The sequence below is a fragment of the Dermacentor albipictus genome, chromosome 2 (genome assembly GCF_038994185.2).
Source record: "Dermacentor albipictus isolate Rhodes 1998 colony chromosome 2, USDA_Dalb.pri_finalv2, whole genome shotgun sequence".
In the NCBI taxonomy this organism is placed as follows: domain Eukaryota; kingdom Metazoa; phylum Arthropoda; class Arachnida; order Ixodida; family Ixodidae; genus Dermacentor; species Dermacentor albipictus.
In genome coordinates, this window is record NC_091822.1 from 58,027,512 (window position 1) to 58,042,864 (window position 15,353).

General features: G+C 46.8%; 1 protein-coding gene across 3 annotated transcripts in view; it reads left to right on the forward strand.

Moving 5' to 3' along the window:
• Positions 1 to 15,353, forward strand: part of LOC135901836 (monocarboxylate transporter 12-like) — a 73,787-nt gene that overhangs the window by 13,065 nt on the left and 45,369 nt on the right. The window contains exon 1 of one of the 3 annotated variants that reach the window (XM_065431685.1): positions 7,437 to 7,682. The exons of the other annotated variants lie outside the window; for them this stretch is intronic. The gene's annotated coding sequence lies outside the window, so the exon portion shown is untranslated. Of the gene's footprint in view, positions 1 to 7,436; positions 7,683 to 15,353 lie in introns of those variants that run through there. 3 annotated transcript variants of the gene reach the window in all.

The window sequence follows — 15,353 nt, forward strand, 5'->3', positions numbered from 1 at the left end:
CTTTACCCACGAGATCAGCGCCTGTGAAGCGCACCACAGTCCACTTGCAAGGGAGTCATCCATGCGGTCTCCATGATGGACATCGACTCAAAAATCGTCAATAACAGAAATCCACTGGCAGTGGCGGCTAAGCGCACAGGCACCACCACCGCAGTAATCGTGGCATTCGACAGCCATCGAGTGCCCAATTTCGCGCGCTACGGAACTGTTTCATGCAGTGCACGCTATCCCGCAGGCAGGTCGATATATGTTACGCTTGCGGTCGGCTCGGCCAACGTGCGGACGTGTGCCCAAACCCCAGGGACTTTATCTGCCGAGGCTGCGGTGCCCCAAACCCCAGTCGGGAGCACCACTGTGTACCCAAATGTAAGCTATGCGGCGGCCCCCATCTCACCGCCAACAAAGCCTGCAAGAAACTCTACCACATTCCATATGTGGGGCAACGACAACGATATAATAGAGCACGTTCGACGAAGAACGGCAATGACTGTACTACAATGCCCAAGTCCGCCATCGCTGCCACCGAGGAAGACTACCCGCACCTCCCTGGAGGTGCCCGGGCCGCTGACAACAACCGATCCCAGCCCAGATCCATGGGCCGATCCCGGAGCCACTCCAGGTGCCAGGCGGGCATCGACAATTTGGAGCCGACCCCAGGCTCGCTCCTGTGGTGCACCGCGCGGCGCATCTCGGGACCACTCCGTTTCTCGCTCCAAGTCCGGGCCCTGGTCCCGTTCTTGCTCCTGTTCTGCATCCCACTCCGGAACCTCCTGTCAACGATTGTCGAACTCGCCAGCAGCAATAATGAGCAACAAGAAACGAGGCACCCTCACCTGGACGGACCTCGTCCGGGGAAGAAAAAAAGACACGACATCACAGGTAGGGTCGAGCTCACTCCAAGAGCACGATACAGTATGTATGTATGTATGCTTTATTTCCACAAAAACTAAATACAGCATTGCGGGGGTAAAGTGGGGAAAAAAGCTGCTCGTAGCAGCTTGACTAGCCCCAAGTACCCTTACCGCCACACATCCGAAATAGCGTTACACACATCAGACACTAACACATCCGAAATAGCGTTACTCAAACGCGAAAATGCCGCTATTAAAGAAACAATCCCCAAACTTACGGCCGCGATTGCCGAACTACAAAACGAGGGGAGCGCACGCGCAGCCGTTATGCCAACCGCCGAGAACACCGCCAAGGCAGTAGCTACATCACCACCACCCCAACATGTTAGCGTTGGTAGCGCCGACGGCGAGAGCGCGCTCAAGAAACGCGCCATCTCTCGTACCCTACCAGAACTGAAACCCTAGTTAGACAAGATTAAAGCACGCTGTCGGCAATTAAAGGGAGTCTCCGCTTTGGTGGAGAGATTATGGCCCACCTGCAGTCCACCCTCAAGGCCCACGGTAATCGGTTGGGGACAGTCGAACATTATCTGGAAAACGTCGTAGCCGTCGGCATTGCCACTGGTAAGCGGGTCTCGCCACAACGCCCCACGCCCTATCTACCCCCACACGTGGCCCCCTTCAAATAATTGGGCGCCCGGGCCGGCCCACCGTAGCGTCAAGATAGCCAGTCCAGATAAAGTGTTCCGCATCTGGCAGTGGAACTGCAGGATTTTCACTGCGCGGAAAGCCTCCCTGCAGCAATACCTACTCAGCTACAACGCCAAGGCTCACGTAATCCTACTTCAATTATCTCCCACACATACCGCCAAGTTCGCCGGTTACCAGTGGTTAACCAGCCTCGAAGGAGGACGTGGTACGGCCACGCTCGTCTCTAAAACGCTCACCTGCCTTCCACACGACCTCGGCACGTCCGAGGTGGACAACATGATGACGGAGATTCTCCCAAGCGACGCCTCCCGACAAACTGTACATCCTCAGCGTGTACAGCAGCCCTGTACAGCGTGTACAGCGTGTACAGCGTGTACAGCAGCCAACGTTTCTGACGCCTATACCAGAGAGCCGTCTGTCGCGCAGGCTCAAACCCGGTCGTGATAGCTGGCAATTTTAACGCTGCGCATCGCATCTGGGGTTACGTGTATGACACCCCTAAGGGTAACACGCTGTGGCAGCATGCGAACGACCTGGATCCCACCCTAGTGACGGACAAAGCATTCCGTACCAGCATCGGCACGTCCACGCACACAGACACGACCCAGGATCTCTGCTTTGTAAAGAACACAACCGGTGCCCGCTGGTCCAGTCTTGAGCAGGATCTTGGCAGCGATCGTATAATACTGGCAATGCACTTGCCCACCATCGCCAGGAAGCCCAAATCGTACACGTGGGTCGACTGGGACCTCTTCTCATCACGACTCCCTCCCGACACTGCCCCGAACCTCAAGACGCGGACGGCTGAGCTCAGGGTCGCCGTCGGTAAGGCCACAAAAGCATTCAGCACGAATATGCCAACCGAGAAGATGGACAGCCACCTCGCCCACTTGCTCGCGGCCAAACAGTCTCTACTGACATGATGGAAGAGCCAGTGTCTCAACCGCAGTCTCTGCGAACGCACTGCAGAACTGAACAAGACCGTAACGGAACAGTGCAGCACCCTATCCAAACAGCAATCGGAAGAGGATGTAGCTCGGTCGATGGACAGTTCCGCAAGGGCAAGACATGGAGCCTCCTCAAACACCTGCTCCACGACACCATCAGATGTACGAACCAGCGCCACTCGCTCACCAAAGTCCTCACCAAGTGCCAAGCTCAATACACTCATCCGAAAGGTAGTAATGTGGGCCCTCGTGCTCCCGATCCCCACGCCGACGTATCGACTCCTCGAGCTCGTGGTGCACAATACGCTCGAAGAGATCGCTGAGGCTCAGGAGAGAGCGCAGATGGTACGACTGACGATGACCAAGACACATCCTGCGCGAAATCGGCTACTCCCCACCGAACATCCCGGATCCATCGGAGTTTACACCGGTTCCCCGCGAGCTCCGCTACCTGATCGCGATTGCACCCATTCGCCGAAACGTACATCCGGAACACAATCGACGCAGGCGCCTAGCCCGGGTGACCGCATTCCTCTAACGCATAAACAAGGAAGCGGACGCCGCCGTGGACGCCGCCGCCTACCGATGCAGCCGAGCCTTTTCTGCAGTTGCGGTCTCGTCCTCCCAGCGGACCGTAAACGCCACCACATTACTCACACGCGACCCCGAGGTGGCAGAGCAAGTGGCCATAGCCCTGGCAATGCTCGACGACAAGCGAAAGACAATATTCAGTGACTCGAGACCACCTATCAAAGTGTTCCAGAGAGGAGACGTCCCCGAACAGGGTTACGCGCCCTCCGCGGCTCTGATTCGAGCACCCTCAAACACCACACCGTCATCTCGCTTCCCGCCCACCTGGGTCGGACGCCGGGCGCCCCACCCAACCTCAACGAGGCATCCCACGACACTGCGCACGCGCTTACCGATCGCGCCGTCACCCCCGGTCAAACGCGCCTCGATGAGTTGGAAGCGAACAGGGACGCCCCAGTGACGTAAAATGAAATCACCAAACACTTTTACTTCGGACGACGTTTCGTTCCGCCCCCGCAACCCAAACTTAACAAGCCGCAGGCGCTAACGCTAACGCTAACGGGCGAATAAAACTGCATTGTATTGTCGCAAACACATACCTTTTCCCAACTCTGCCACCTTATACACATCTACCCGGACGTCTACCCCGATGATGCCTGCCCCTCGTGCGCGGTCATGGGGACCCTCGCACGCGTGCCGTGGGAGTGCACAAACGTTCCGCCCAGTTCTACCTCCGACAAGTGGGAGAATACCCTAAGAAGCTAGCTCCTACAAGACCAGCCATGGGCTTTCCAACAGGCTCGCGAAGTTGCGGTCAGGTAGTACTCCCTGTTGGTCCCTGCGTTGAAGACGCCCATTGGGCGCTGACGTGCATCCTGCTGGACCTTTATTAAAGTTTGTCCAACCCAGTTTCGGTAAACTGGCATACCGCAAGCGTCAACAGCTGAGTGAATTGAATGCACGGCATCTGAGAGGGCACATCCAGTAGAACTCCATGGCTAAATAAAATTATAGTTTTGCGCATAGTGTCCATATTTCCTACATGAAACTCTCGCGTCCCCTTAGGTTTCGCGACATTTAGCAGTTGCTAAATTCACATAAACTAAGGGCGCGCAAAAAGAAACAGTTTGAAGTGTTTTGATGCAGACCTTATTCGTAGCAGTGGTCACACGAAGGATGCTTAGTTTTTCTTAAAATTCGCTGTGTCTCGGGAGCTCGCATTAAATGCATATAGGATTGTGATTTACCATTCTTAGCTTTTGGCTGCCGATGGTCATAGCGATCACTGTCAAGAAGAGCGCGCAGCTGCAGGAAGCACGACGCAGGAAATGTGGCACGTGCTGAACACTATCGAAAATAGGCCGATTCACAAATTACTCGGGCTCAGCTAACGGAAACCCCAAATCGCGCTCACTCCCATTCTGCGCCAGCTGTCCAAAACATGCAGCAATAGAGGCTAAATCATTGGATTTCGAAGGTTTTCGACCCTGTCCTCTTAATAAGGGATCTAACTTATGCAAAGGCACAGTGCCATTTCGCCATTTCTATCCGGCGCTTGTTGATCCGATCGTCTCGTACTCGCAGAGGCTTATTTTCTCATATCGAACCACTTCCTGCACCAAGGACATTAAACCCAAGTCGTAGAGTAGTAGAGTAGCACACAATGTCTCGTGTTTTCTTTTCCGTCTACTTTACCGCTCAGTGCTAGAACACCTACTTCAGAGTGATATACCTGTTGGAAAATGCACTGATGCTTGAGTACACTTTAACCAACGGCTAAAAATGTCCAAATGAAGACGCATACGTCAAGCATGTGATCCCATCGTGACGGTGGATCACAGTGAGATTAAGAGACGTTAATGTTTCGTCACTTGTGGGTTGAATTCTCCGCGCCGGATCACATCCGCACTATATAATAAGCTGTTTGTGATTATCAGTAAAGGAATGATGAACGATGCTTTGTTTGATGTTTCTTCAAATGCCCTCACCTAATTTTTTTCTCCTTATTCACTTCTGTGTAGCTCAACACTCCTCGCTCAATGACAGTTCTGGTCCTGTCTTGCTCACCTACCTTCTTTCTCCACACTTGGCTACTTCTGTTGCTGGGTTTGTTCTCTGTAGCGGACTTATATTTTTCGTTGCCGACACCACTTCTTGCGTCTTGTTCGTCTTGCCTATTGGGCGACCCACCCAGTGCCACATGTCCATTTTTGGGTATGGGCCAAGAATGTACAGATACCCAGGGCCACTTGCCGAGTTTCACATACCTGGCGTCCTAAGTTGTCTGTTGCGTCACATATCCAATGGCGCATAGCTACTGGCTCAAGTTATTGCAAGGTCGGCATGAGAGCAGCCAACGGACAGTACCCTGCATCCACACCATCGGAAGCAAGGGTAAGGAAAGCTGCACCTTAAAAATACTGCATGACATGTGAAAGAAAGGTGTAGGTATACGTCGTTTATAATTTGATGCAGGATTAGTCTAATATTTTTGCGTCACAAAATAATATTGCACATTCTCTTCAGAGGAGCGAATTATTCACAGCGATAGCAAAGTTTGTATTTACGCACGAGCTCCTGGGACGATGTTTTAACTATGTGGAGGCGCGGAATGGAACACTTTCTCAGCAAAAAGAACAGTGGCCTTGCAGCTACCATGCCTCTCACAACGCTGGCGCTATGAGACCCTCAGTAAAGTTTCAGAGATTGCAGTGGTTGGTGTACGAGATGAGGATGTTAGGAAACCGTCGGTGTTGGTCAGTGCCTATTGAGATATTACATTCATTATAGCTATTTGAAGACGCCAAAAGCAACGCAAAGCACACAAGAGAGGGCAACGAGATGGCGTGGCACTCACAACTACATTATATACAAAGAAGATACGTACATACATACCCTCAGTCAACGCCTGCGCAACAAGCACACTCAAGTGTCAAGTTCGCTTAGATAGGACTCTTTCAACAAACTTTTTTTATGGCTTACTCAATGATAACGACGTTTCACTAACACAAGAGCTGCCTTTCTTAGTGATATGAAATGCTTCCTTTAGTTCCCTAGCTTTCGTATTTTTGCTTCCGGCCACAATCCACGAGGGGCCGTTTCTAATATTCTTTTGTATATATGTGCCCTCTTTATTTTGCTCAACATTCCGTTCATGTTCCCTGATCCGCTCATTTACAGAGCGCCCGGTCTCTCTTATATAGGAATAACCACAGGAAAAGGGATTTTCATACACTACCCCTACGGCTCATATTATGAACTGTCGCCCATGATTGATTCGGCAGCCTCTTTCTTTTCTTTTTTCGTTCTTTTTTCTATCCGAGAGCAAAGGTCTCCGAGCTTCCTAGGAGCTGTAAGCTTTTGCGAAGCTTGAACTTCAGAGATGCTATGGGCATTACTTTATCGTTAGTCAGACAGCATAGTAAAGGCTTACATTTTACAAGTGAACTGCCTGAGGATAAATATTTACTGTTTTTAGATTTGATAATTGGAGGTTAGTTCAGATCGGCTTTGTTGGAGTTATGCGTCGCGAGCGAAGAAAGGGCTTCTGCCATTCGACTTTTTCCATTTGAAACTAGTCAAAGAGGAATTCTGTCCTGAATCCGCGATCAGTAAATCTTGTGTTCACAACATGGATTCGAGTTTCTCAAACCAATTGGCGAGGCTGGCTTAAACTGCGCTCCCTCGTTCACTTCTAACAGGGGTTGTGGAATGTTTCTTCCAAGGAATGAAGAGAAGGGCTGTGAGAGCTGGGGCTAAGGTGCCCCAAGAAAAGGTGGTGGCCGTGCCGTATGTGCACAAATTGTCCCACAGTTTGAAGAAGGCAGCAAGCAGGCATGGTGTTCCGCTAGTTTTTAGAGCTCCTAGGAAGCTCAAAAGCAATTGCTCTCGGATAGAAAAAGGAAAGGAAGAATAAAAAAAGAGGCTGTGCAACCAAGCATGGGCGACGGTTCATAAAGTATGCCGTAATGGTAGTGTATGAAATTCCCCTCTCCTGTGGTGGTTCTTGTATAGGACAGACTGGCACTGTGTAAATGAGTGGATCAGGGAACGTGAACGAAACGTTGAGCAAAATAAGAAGGGACCCAATATGTCGAGGCATTTGAGAAACTGCCCCTCGCGTTCTTCTGAGGCATACGTTTCTGACGTGCGGATTCTGACCAGAAGCAAAAATACTAAAGCAAGGGTAACAATGGAAGCACTTCATATCAGTAAGAAAGGCAGCTTGTTTGTCCGTGGAACGTTCTTATCATTGTATAAATAATAAAAAAGTTGTTGGTTGAAGGAGCGTTATCTTACCGTACTTGATGCTTGAGTGTGCTTGTTGCGCAGGCGCTGACTGAGGGTATATATGTAAGTGTCGTTTTTGTCAACAATATAGTTGTGATTGGCGCTAGGTCCCGGTTGTCCTCTCTTATGTGCGGTGTGTTGTTTTTTGGTTCCATTAAGAGAACGTATATTGAATGAATCCCCACTTGCCCACCAAGAAGTTCTCTTAAGCCATATTTATAGTATAGTGGGCCTGTCTATATGCGTGTCATCTCCGTGGTTCATAGACGACTGGATTTCACGTACCATCGTAGACCTCTGTCGCGCAAGGAACATCGCTTTCTGCATCAAGAACGAATTGGTTGCTGTCGAAGTGAGTGCCCTCGTTCACCCGGTGCTACCATCTTCGGGACATGTGAAACGAATTAGCATAATTCTCAGGTCTAGGGTATGGCGCCGAATTCGCCTGCATAACGACCTTCTTCGTGCCACTTGCCTGACGCAATATCATTGCCTGGCTTGCTAGAAGGAGCATTCGTTCTTTCAAGAGATTGGCCTCCCAGATGACAGAGCAAGAATGGGGTGGGGGGGGGGCGGAGTTCGCCGCTTCGCGAACCCCACCCCTTCCAATAAATAGTCGCGAATGAACGTCAGCATCGTAGAGTTGACGTATGTGATTTGATAGACGCATAGAATTGAGGTTCTCTTTAAAGCGATGGAAGACCGTGGGTCACCTTGATGTTGCCCCTTAAACCAGAATGATAAGTACGACTGTGCAGAAAGCATCGACTATGATTGTCAATATAGGCGAATAACCCGCGCGGAGAAAGCAACGAATGAGGTTGCAAACTACCGGACCGAGGAGCGAATGGCAGACGGGCAATTGAATATATTGTTGGAATATATTCAAGTCGTTAAGTAAATGCTATACATCTAACCGCGATGCGTTGGTTTGGGATTTTAAAGCGAATAGTTTTCATTGCCTCTTTCGCGCGCGGCGGTCTGTGACTGCTCGAGGGTCGGCCGACAAACTTGATGTAAGGTGCCGGTGCTAAGGGCGTGTTCCCTAACGCAACCTTAATGCGGGGTGCGTTAGTCGCTGAACGCCAAATTTAGAGCTCATCGATGCACATGCTTTTCAGTCTAAGGTGCCGCAGTTTAGATGCGGCAGCGGAGCAGTGGAGTGGCAAGGAAAACGTCGGTTTGTTTGAGCTGTTGGATTACATTGAAAATCATTGACTATGGCTTGGGCTCAATTTTTTCCTACGGGACGTGTATTCAATTGTAATTCACTTGTATTAACTTGTAATTCGCGTGCCCCAGAGATGTCAGAGTTAATACCATGCATTTTTTTTTCACATTTACACATTACGCAGTCGACAGGCTATGCCGGAATGCAAATACCAAATCAGGAGGATGCGCTTGCTGTGACCTCTACGGCAGCGATGTTACGATGTTGCAGATATATGTACGGCATATATCTAACGACATTTCATGATTCTCTACCTCTCTTGCCACAGTGACACAAACCCAATCCCGACGATTGACGAAGAAATAATAGATAATTACACAGTGCCTATTGACAAAAAAAAGCTTCACTTCGGAACTGTGTTTCCTGGTGATGCGTAGCAGCTGCGCAATTTGTTGAGCGTAACACATAAACCCCAACACGTTCTAGTAGAGGCGTGCCATCGCGAGCATACGCTTTGAGCACACATGTGCCGAAAGCAGGTTGATTTTCTTTAATTGCAGCACACCGCGCGCAATCGGAAATCTCTTGGTACAATGCATGTGCGCGGCGTGCGTATTCGACCAGCGTATCCCATGTATATCAACTCTGGGCTAAGGCAGGTAAGCCGTAAATGAAATGTGTCTTTCATTTCCCAGGTATTCTGACCTCCAGGGTGTTGTAACTTGTAACGCAAATTTAATTTCATCCTTCTGCTGGTCGCATATGAGCAAAAGATTGTGATTTAATTTTATTTATTTTATGCTCAGAGCCGTAAACGGGCTCGTGCAGGCGTGAGCAGCATGTTGTCCAGGCGGGAGGTTAACAAACCGTTAGCGGGAACAAAGACACTACAGTTACAATTCTGCGAAAGCACACCGTGTGTAACCGCTGCTCTACCCGACCGGAAACTGCCAGGTGCGCATAAGCTTTTACGTGTAAACGCTCTCGTGCAGACGTTCTCCCGACCAAGAATGCTATGCCATGTGATGTACTCGTCAGGCCTGTGAAAAAATCTCGAGAAACGTATGCGTGCGATATTTTTCTAACAGTTAAAGTTTCGGGTTCTCGTGCTTATACACAGAATTTTGATGGCATAATCCGGGGCACGTATTATTGCCATATTATTTGTTTCTGAGCTATAATTATTATGTTAACTGTGAGGAAAACAGTTATACAGCTCATGATTACGTTTAATTAGCAAATTTGATCTAAAGTACTCAAATATACTGCTGGTTTCTCAGACAAAAACGACGCAGGACAGTTACTAATTCTTATTCGGATCCAGATGCCTTATTTTTATTTGTACTTTACCAAGGAAGGTACTGGAGCAAGACTTATACCAATACCTCACAGAGCTCCCTCTTCCTGTTCTACAAAAAAATTTAACATTCCAAAGATATTCATAAGTGTACAACATGTAGCAGGTTTCTTTTTACTGTTAAAGGGGTGACGACTTTTCGTCGAACTGCAGATATGCATTTGAAGTGAAAATAGGCTATTTCACATACACTTCGCCGAAAAGAGTCATTACATGTGTTCAGCAGAAGCGGAGCTATTGACAATGAAAAACGGCCTTCGCGGTGCTTCCGCTCATTATTCAATGCCTTGCACTGCGAAGGCTGCTGGGAAGCGGGAGGTGCTCACAAAAAGCTGCCTGCAGAACGCCACGGTGGCGCGCAGTTTCCATTTCATTTCTGATGTTAACGTAGACACCACTACTTCCGCCTTTGGTACCTACGGCGAGCTAAACATAAGCCAAACGCGGCAGTCCTCGGCGAGCCGCAGTGCGCTTAGCCCGTGGACTCGTGGCGGCAGTTTGATGTCAGCTATCGTCCGACATCAGCCGTCCAAGGGAATGATGAAATAGTGCGTCCCATGACGAAACAGAGTGTCTAGAAGAGGGTGAGGACAAGGCCTTCTGTTGAAAATGGAGCGTTTGAGAGAAAGGTGACTTCGCGATCCGCTTGCGAGCTGCATGCGGCACGCACGACAACGAAACTTGGCCGACATCTTCACAGCAGCACATGCTACTCGTGGGATGTGTTAATTCACGAAGGCTGAAGGGTGGTACAGGGCCCCTTTAAACTAGAAGGCGAAAAGGAAAACAATTATCTTAAATAATAAAGAATAAAAGGTTAGTCAGTTTACAAGGTGTTTTACCCAAGGAGGTGGTGAAAACGAAACACCACCTAACAGTAATGCTAATGCATTAGAACTCACCTAGGTTGACCGAAATTAACCAACCTAATAGACATGAAACACAAGACACGCATGACAAATATAATCCATATAAGGCAAATAATTTGATGTGCATTATAAGGAAATAAAATTAGCTGAACTGGATAAAGCAAACGTGAACGTTCTGGTTATTAATATATATATTTAAATTGTTTCTCAAGGACGTGTTCAAATTTGATTCGTGTTTATTGGGCAAGAACGTTGTTTGGTATGTCCTGGACTGTTTTCCGTAATTACTGCGCGCCACTTACATGTTTTGTTTTCGCTCCCTAATGTAGTCAGGCGACTAAATATAGTTCCTTCTTGTGCATAAATTTTCCTGAAGCATTATTTGGAGTAACTTGTAATAATAGGTATGAGTTGCCCAACATATCATGGCTTTAAAAGAAACGCCGCGTTCTCACATCCTATATAATTCCTTCGTAGCGTTCATAGCCGCGCAGTACTCTTGGTTCCAAAACTAACAATTTATTGTAATTTCCTTGAGTTGTCGTTCCCTATACTAAATTGTCATAACAGAACTTTTAGTACAATAATGTATTATGGATAGATTTTAATACTCATCTTCGGTTCAAAGCGGCTGTCTTGTACAAACACCCCATACAGTTTCCAAGGTTTGCTCTTAAATTAATTATGTGAGCATTCCACGATTTGTGCTCTTCAAACAATACCAGAAATATTTTTTTACTTCCTCTAATAACACCCTTTCCTTAAAATTAAATTTTGAACTTGTTAGAAATCCTTGCGTGTACTGGACGAAGTAGAGGGAATGTAGTTTTGTTTGCGTTAAGCTGCATTCGATTTTCTCTCATTGAGCATGCATGAGAAGACAAGCAATTGATAAATTAGATTCTAGCGTTTGTAACTCCTTCGATACGAAGACTACATTCGTGTCGCCACTGTACATGATTATTTCGGGAGAATCTGGTGTCTGTAATAAGTCTTTCATGTAAATAACAACAAAAGGAGCCCTACTAATTATCCTTATGGTATAGCTTGCCTTAAAACTAGTTTGAAGGTTGTTACGATATTTATCAGAACTGATTGAAAATGACCACCTAGATAATTATCAACTACGTCTAACGCAGTCCGACATATGCCATAACTTAACATTTTTTAAAGGAATTTTCGATGATGAAAGCAAAACAATCATATACGTTGTGTTTGTAAAATTTTTATTATTACAGCTTTAATGACTGTCAGAGCTCGCTTCCTTGATTTATTCTTCTGAAGGCTCCGTTGACTCTTCCTTAAGAAGTTGTGCTTATCTATAAAAGATATTGATCTACTATGCATTGCGCTTTCGAAACTTTAAGTATAGCTCAAAGGACTGACACAGGACGATAGTTATTAAGCGTATCTCTTGTACCACTCTATTAGATGGGAAGTGGATGAAAAAATAATAACTTGCCGCAGGTGGTATACGAACCGGCGCCTTCGCATTGCGCGCGAGATGCTCTTACCAGCTAAGCTACCGCAGCTTTTTTTTTCTTTCTTTCATGGTATTTATTACAGTAGCAGCAACCCGATATTCATCAGTTGTGCATAGTCAGAGAATGGAGAGCACAATCGTAGTCACTCAGAGAAAAGGCATCGTTTATACTGTGGGTAGAAATGGGGCTATCCTTACCACCTTTTAGAAGGGTGGTAAGGATAGGCAGCTCACCGAAATGGGGTACTAGTCCGGCTGGGTATCAAGTCCATCATAAACCTGCTTTAGGTGTAGTGTCATTGTAGTGTAGTGTACAACCGCTTCGGCGTTTCGGTCCATCATTCGCGTTTTCCACAAACTGTGCATTCCGATGAGAAAAAACATATCGAAAAGTGCACTATTATCAGCGGTCGGCAGCAGGTATCGCACAGTATGAGCGTTGATGGCAAAGTCTTTTTTTAAAGTCTGTTGGAGGGCATCCCAAAATAGTATGGCGTCGGTGCAGCTAACAAAACAATGTTCAGTCGTCTCTTGCACGTCACAAAGGCGACAGTTAACAGAAGAGACAAAGATACCCTTTTTCTGTAGCCATGTTTTAATCGCTATGGTTTCACTATGAAGTTTATAAAAGAATGTTTTGCAGCAAGGGGATATATACATTTTACGAACTCGCTTTAGAACATCGTGACCTGCCCATTGAATGTATAGTGATCGGCAAAATGGAGGCGGTAAAAGCATGGACAATAGACCTTTGTATAACGTTTTACGCGACACAGAATACAAGTATTCAGTGGAAAACCGAACTGTACGTCAGGAAACGAACCGCCAAGTAAACTTCTTGCATGAACCCCCACAAGCATAAACGCGAAGAAAAATTTGAAGAAACGATTAAACCAGGTAACGCATTAACAAGTGTGACTAGCATGAATGACCGAATTATAGGAAGCGATGTATCGCGAAAAAAGAAGAAACGAGACACTATTTGCCGCACATAGAGATGTACTAAACCCAGCCCACCTTCACTAACGGGTCTGAAAATATTGTCGCGCCTCATGGGCTCAAAAGTGGAAGACCATACGAAGGTTGCAAAGATCCGGTGAAAGCGTTGGATGTATAGCCTAGCACAATGTATAACTTGCAATACATAGTAAATTTTCTTTGCCAAGAACTTATTGCAGGCCTCGGCTTTCCCAAAAATAGAAAGTTGGTAGGAATGAATGTCTGGGCGTAACTTTGCAGGGCCGAAACCTGTTCTTTCCAATAGTGTGCGCTTAATTTATATGCGTCTAGCGGCACGCCGAATTACTTTGGCGGGACACCGGTACAATTAACGCCTGCGAACTGTTCTGGTGTATAGCACCATAAGCCAAACCATAAGCCTAAGCTTTTTGCGGAGTTCATTCATGCTCCTGATACGCTGCCAAATTCCTCTATTGTTGATACTACCTTTTCAACACTGGACTTATCCGTGCAAAAGAACGCCAAATCATCTGCATAAGCTAAGACTTTTACTTCCTTACCCAGTATATTGAAGCCATGTATGTAACTCGACTGAATTACGCATAAGCATAGCGGTTCCAGATAAAGGGCGAATAGTAATGGGGACATTGGGCATCCTTGTTGTACCGAAGAGCAAATGGAAACGGGTTTAGAGAGTCGGCCATTAATAACTAAACGAGTGGTACAACACGTATAGGAAAGCTTAACGCCTTTAAGCACAACGGAGCCAACATTGGCATGCTCCAGAAGTGTAGATAGGAGTGATTGACATGGTCAAAAGCTTTAGCAAGGTCTACCTGGAGCATTGCAAGCTGGTCAGTGGAACCGTAACAATATTGAGGGAGTGTACGGGGGATATGTATGTTGGTTTGAATGGATCTGCCCCTAATTCAACCCGTCTGTTGGGAACCAATGAGAATTGACATCGCAAATTGCAATCCATTAGATAAAATTTTTGCAAAAATTTTATAATCGTCCTTTGACAATGTGATTGGTCTGTAGCTTTCAACAGAACGCGGTTTCTCCTTATCTGAACTTTTTGGAATTAAAACTGTGTGGGTTTTGCAAAAAGATTGCGGAAGGGCGTCTACCTCTAAGCTTGTAAGAAAAGTGTCCGATAATATGGGACTGAAATTTGATTTGAAAGCCTTGTAAAATTCAGAGGAAAGTTCATCAGGGCCGGGTGTTTTCGACAGAGGCAGCTGATCAATAGCTAGCTCAATTTCTTGTATCGTAAGGGTATCACTAATGCATGCACAGTCATCATCCTGTAAAGGTTTTACAAGAGACACAAAACTCTCTAAAACTTTTGCATCGTGATCATCGGGCCGAGCACTAAACAACACACTGTAGTAAGTTTCGAACTTAGAAATTATGTCATTCGTATTTGTTAGAAGACTACCTTCGGAGTATACTTCCGGAATTACTTTGGAAATACCGTGACGTCAGTCGTCAAGTAAAGCTTGACGTGTTGGTTGCTCAGACTGCAGAGCACGCCTATTTCGAGATCGAACTCGCGCACCTCTGTAACGCAGTGCATCATACTTTTGTAACTCACATTTAAGATTGTCTATGTCGACTATGTAAGTGCCTGGCATTTCGCATTCCATCTGGTAAAGGTTGTGTAGGCTCTTAAGAAGTATTTTTTCTTCATTCTTTCTATAGAATGCTTTCAGCGATCCAATTTCTATAGCCACTGTACGAACCACTTGTTTAAAGAGTTCCCAAGCTGCAAATAACGGCAAGTCAGTAGAAAGATAATTTTTTAGGGTCAAGCGTACGCGATTAATAAAATCCTGATCACTTAGGAGATCAGAGTTAAGCTTCCAGAGTGTCCACTTTGGTCGAAATTGGTTACAGATTTCTCACGAATCTTTGCGATAACCATGCAGTGATTCTAGAACGAAACTGGGATAGTAGTGCAGGACAGTTCCCGGGAGAGGAGTGATGAAGAAACATAAGTCCGATCAAGGCGGGCATAAGAGCAATCTTGAATTCGTGTATAAGAGCGAGCTCCCTGTCCCGACACTCCTATATCAATGAGCCCTGCATTTTCTATTAGGTTAGATAAAACTTCACCACTCCTGTCATGCTGAGTGTTAATGCCGCTTCGATCGCACGGATCACATACACAATTGAAATCG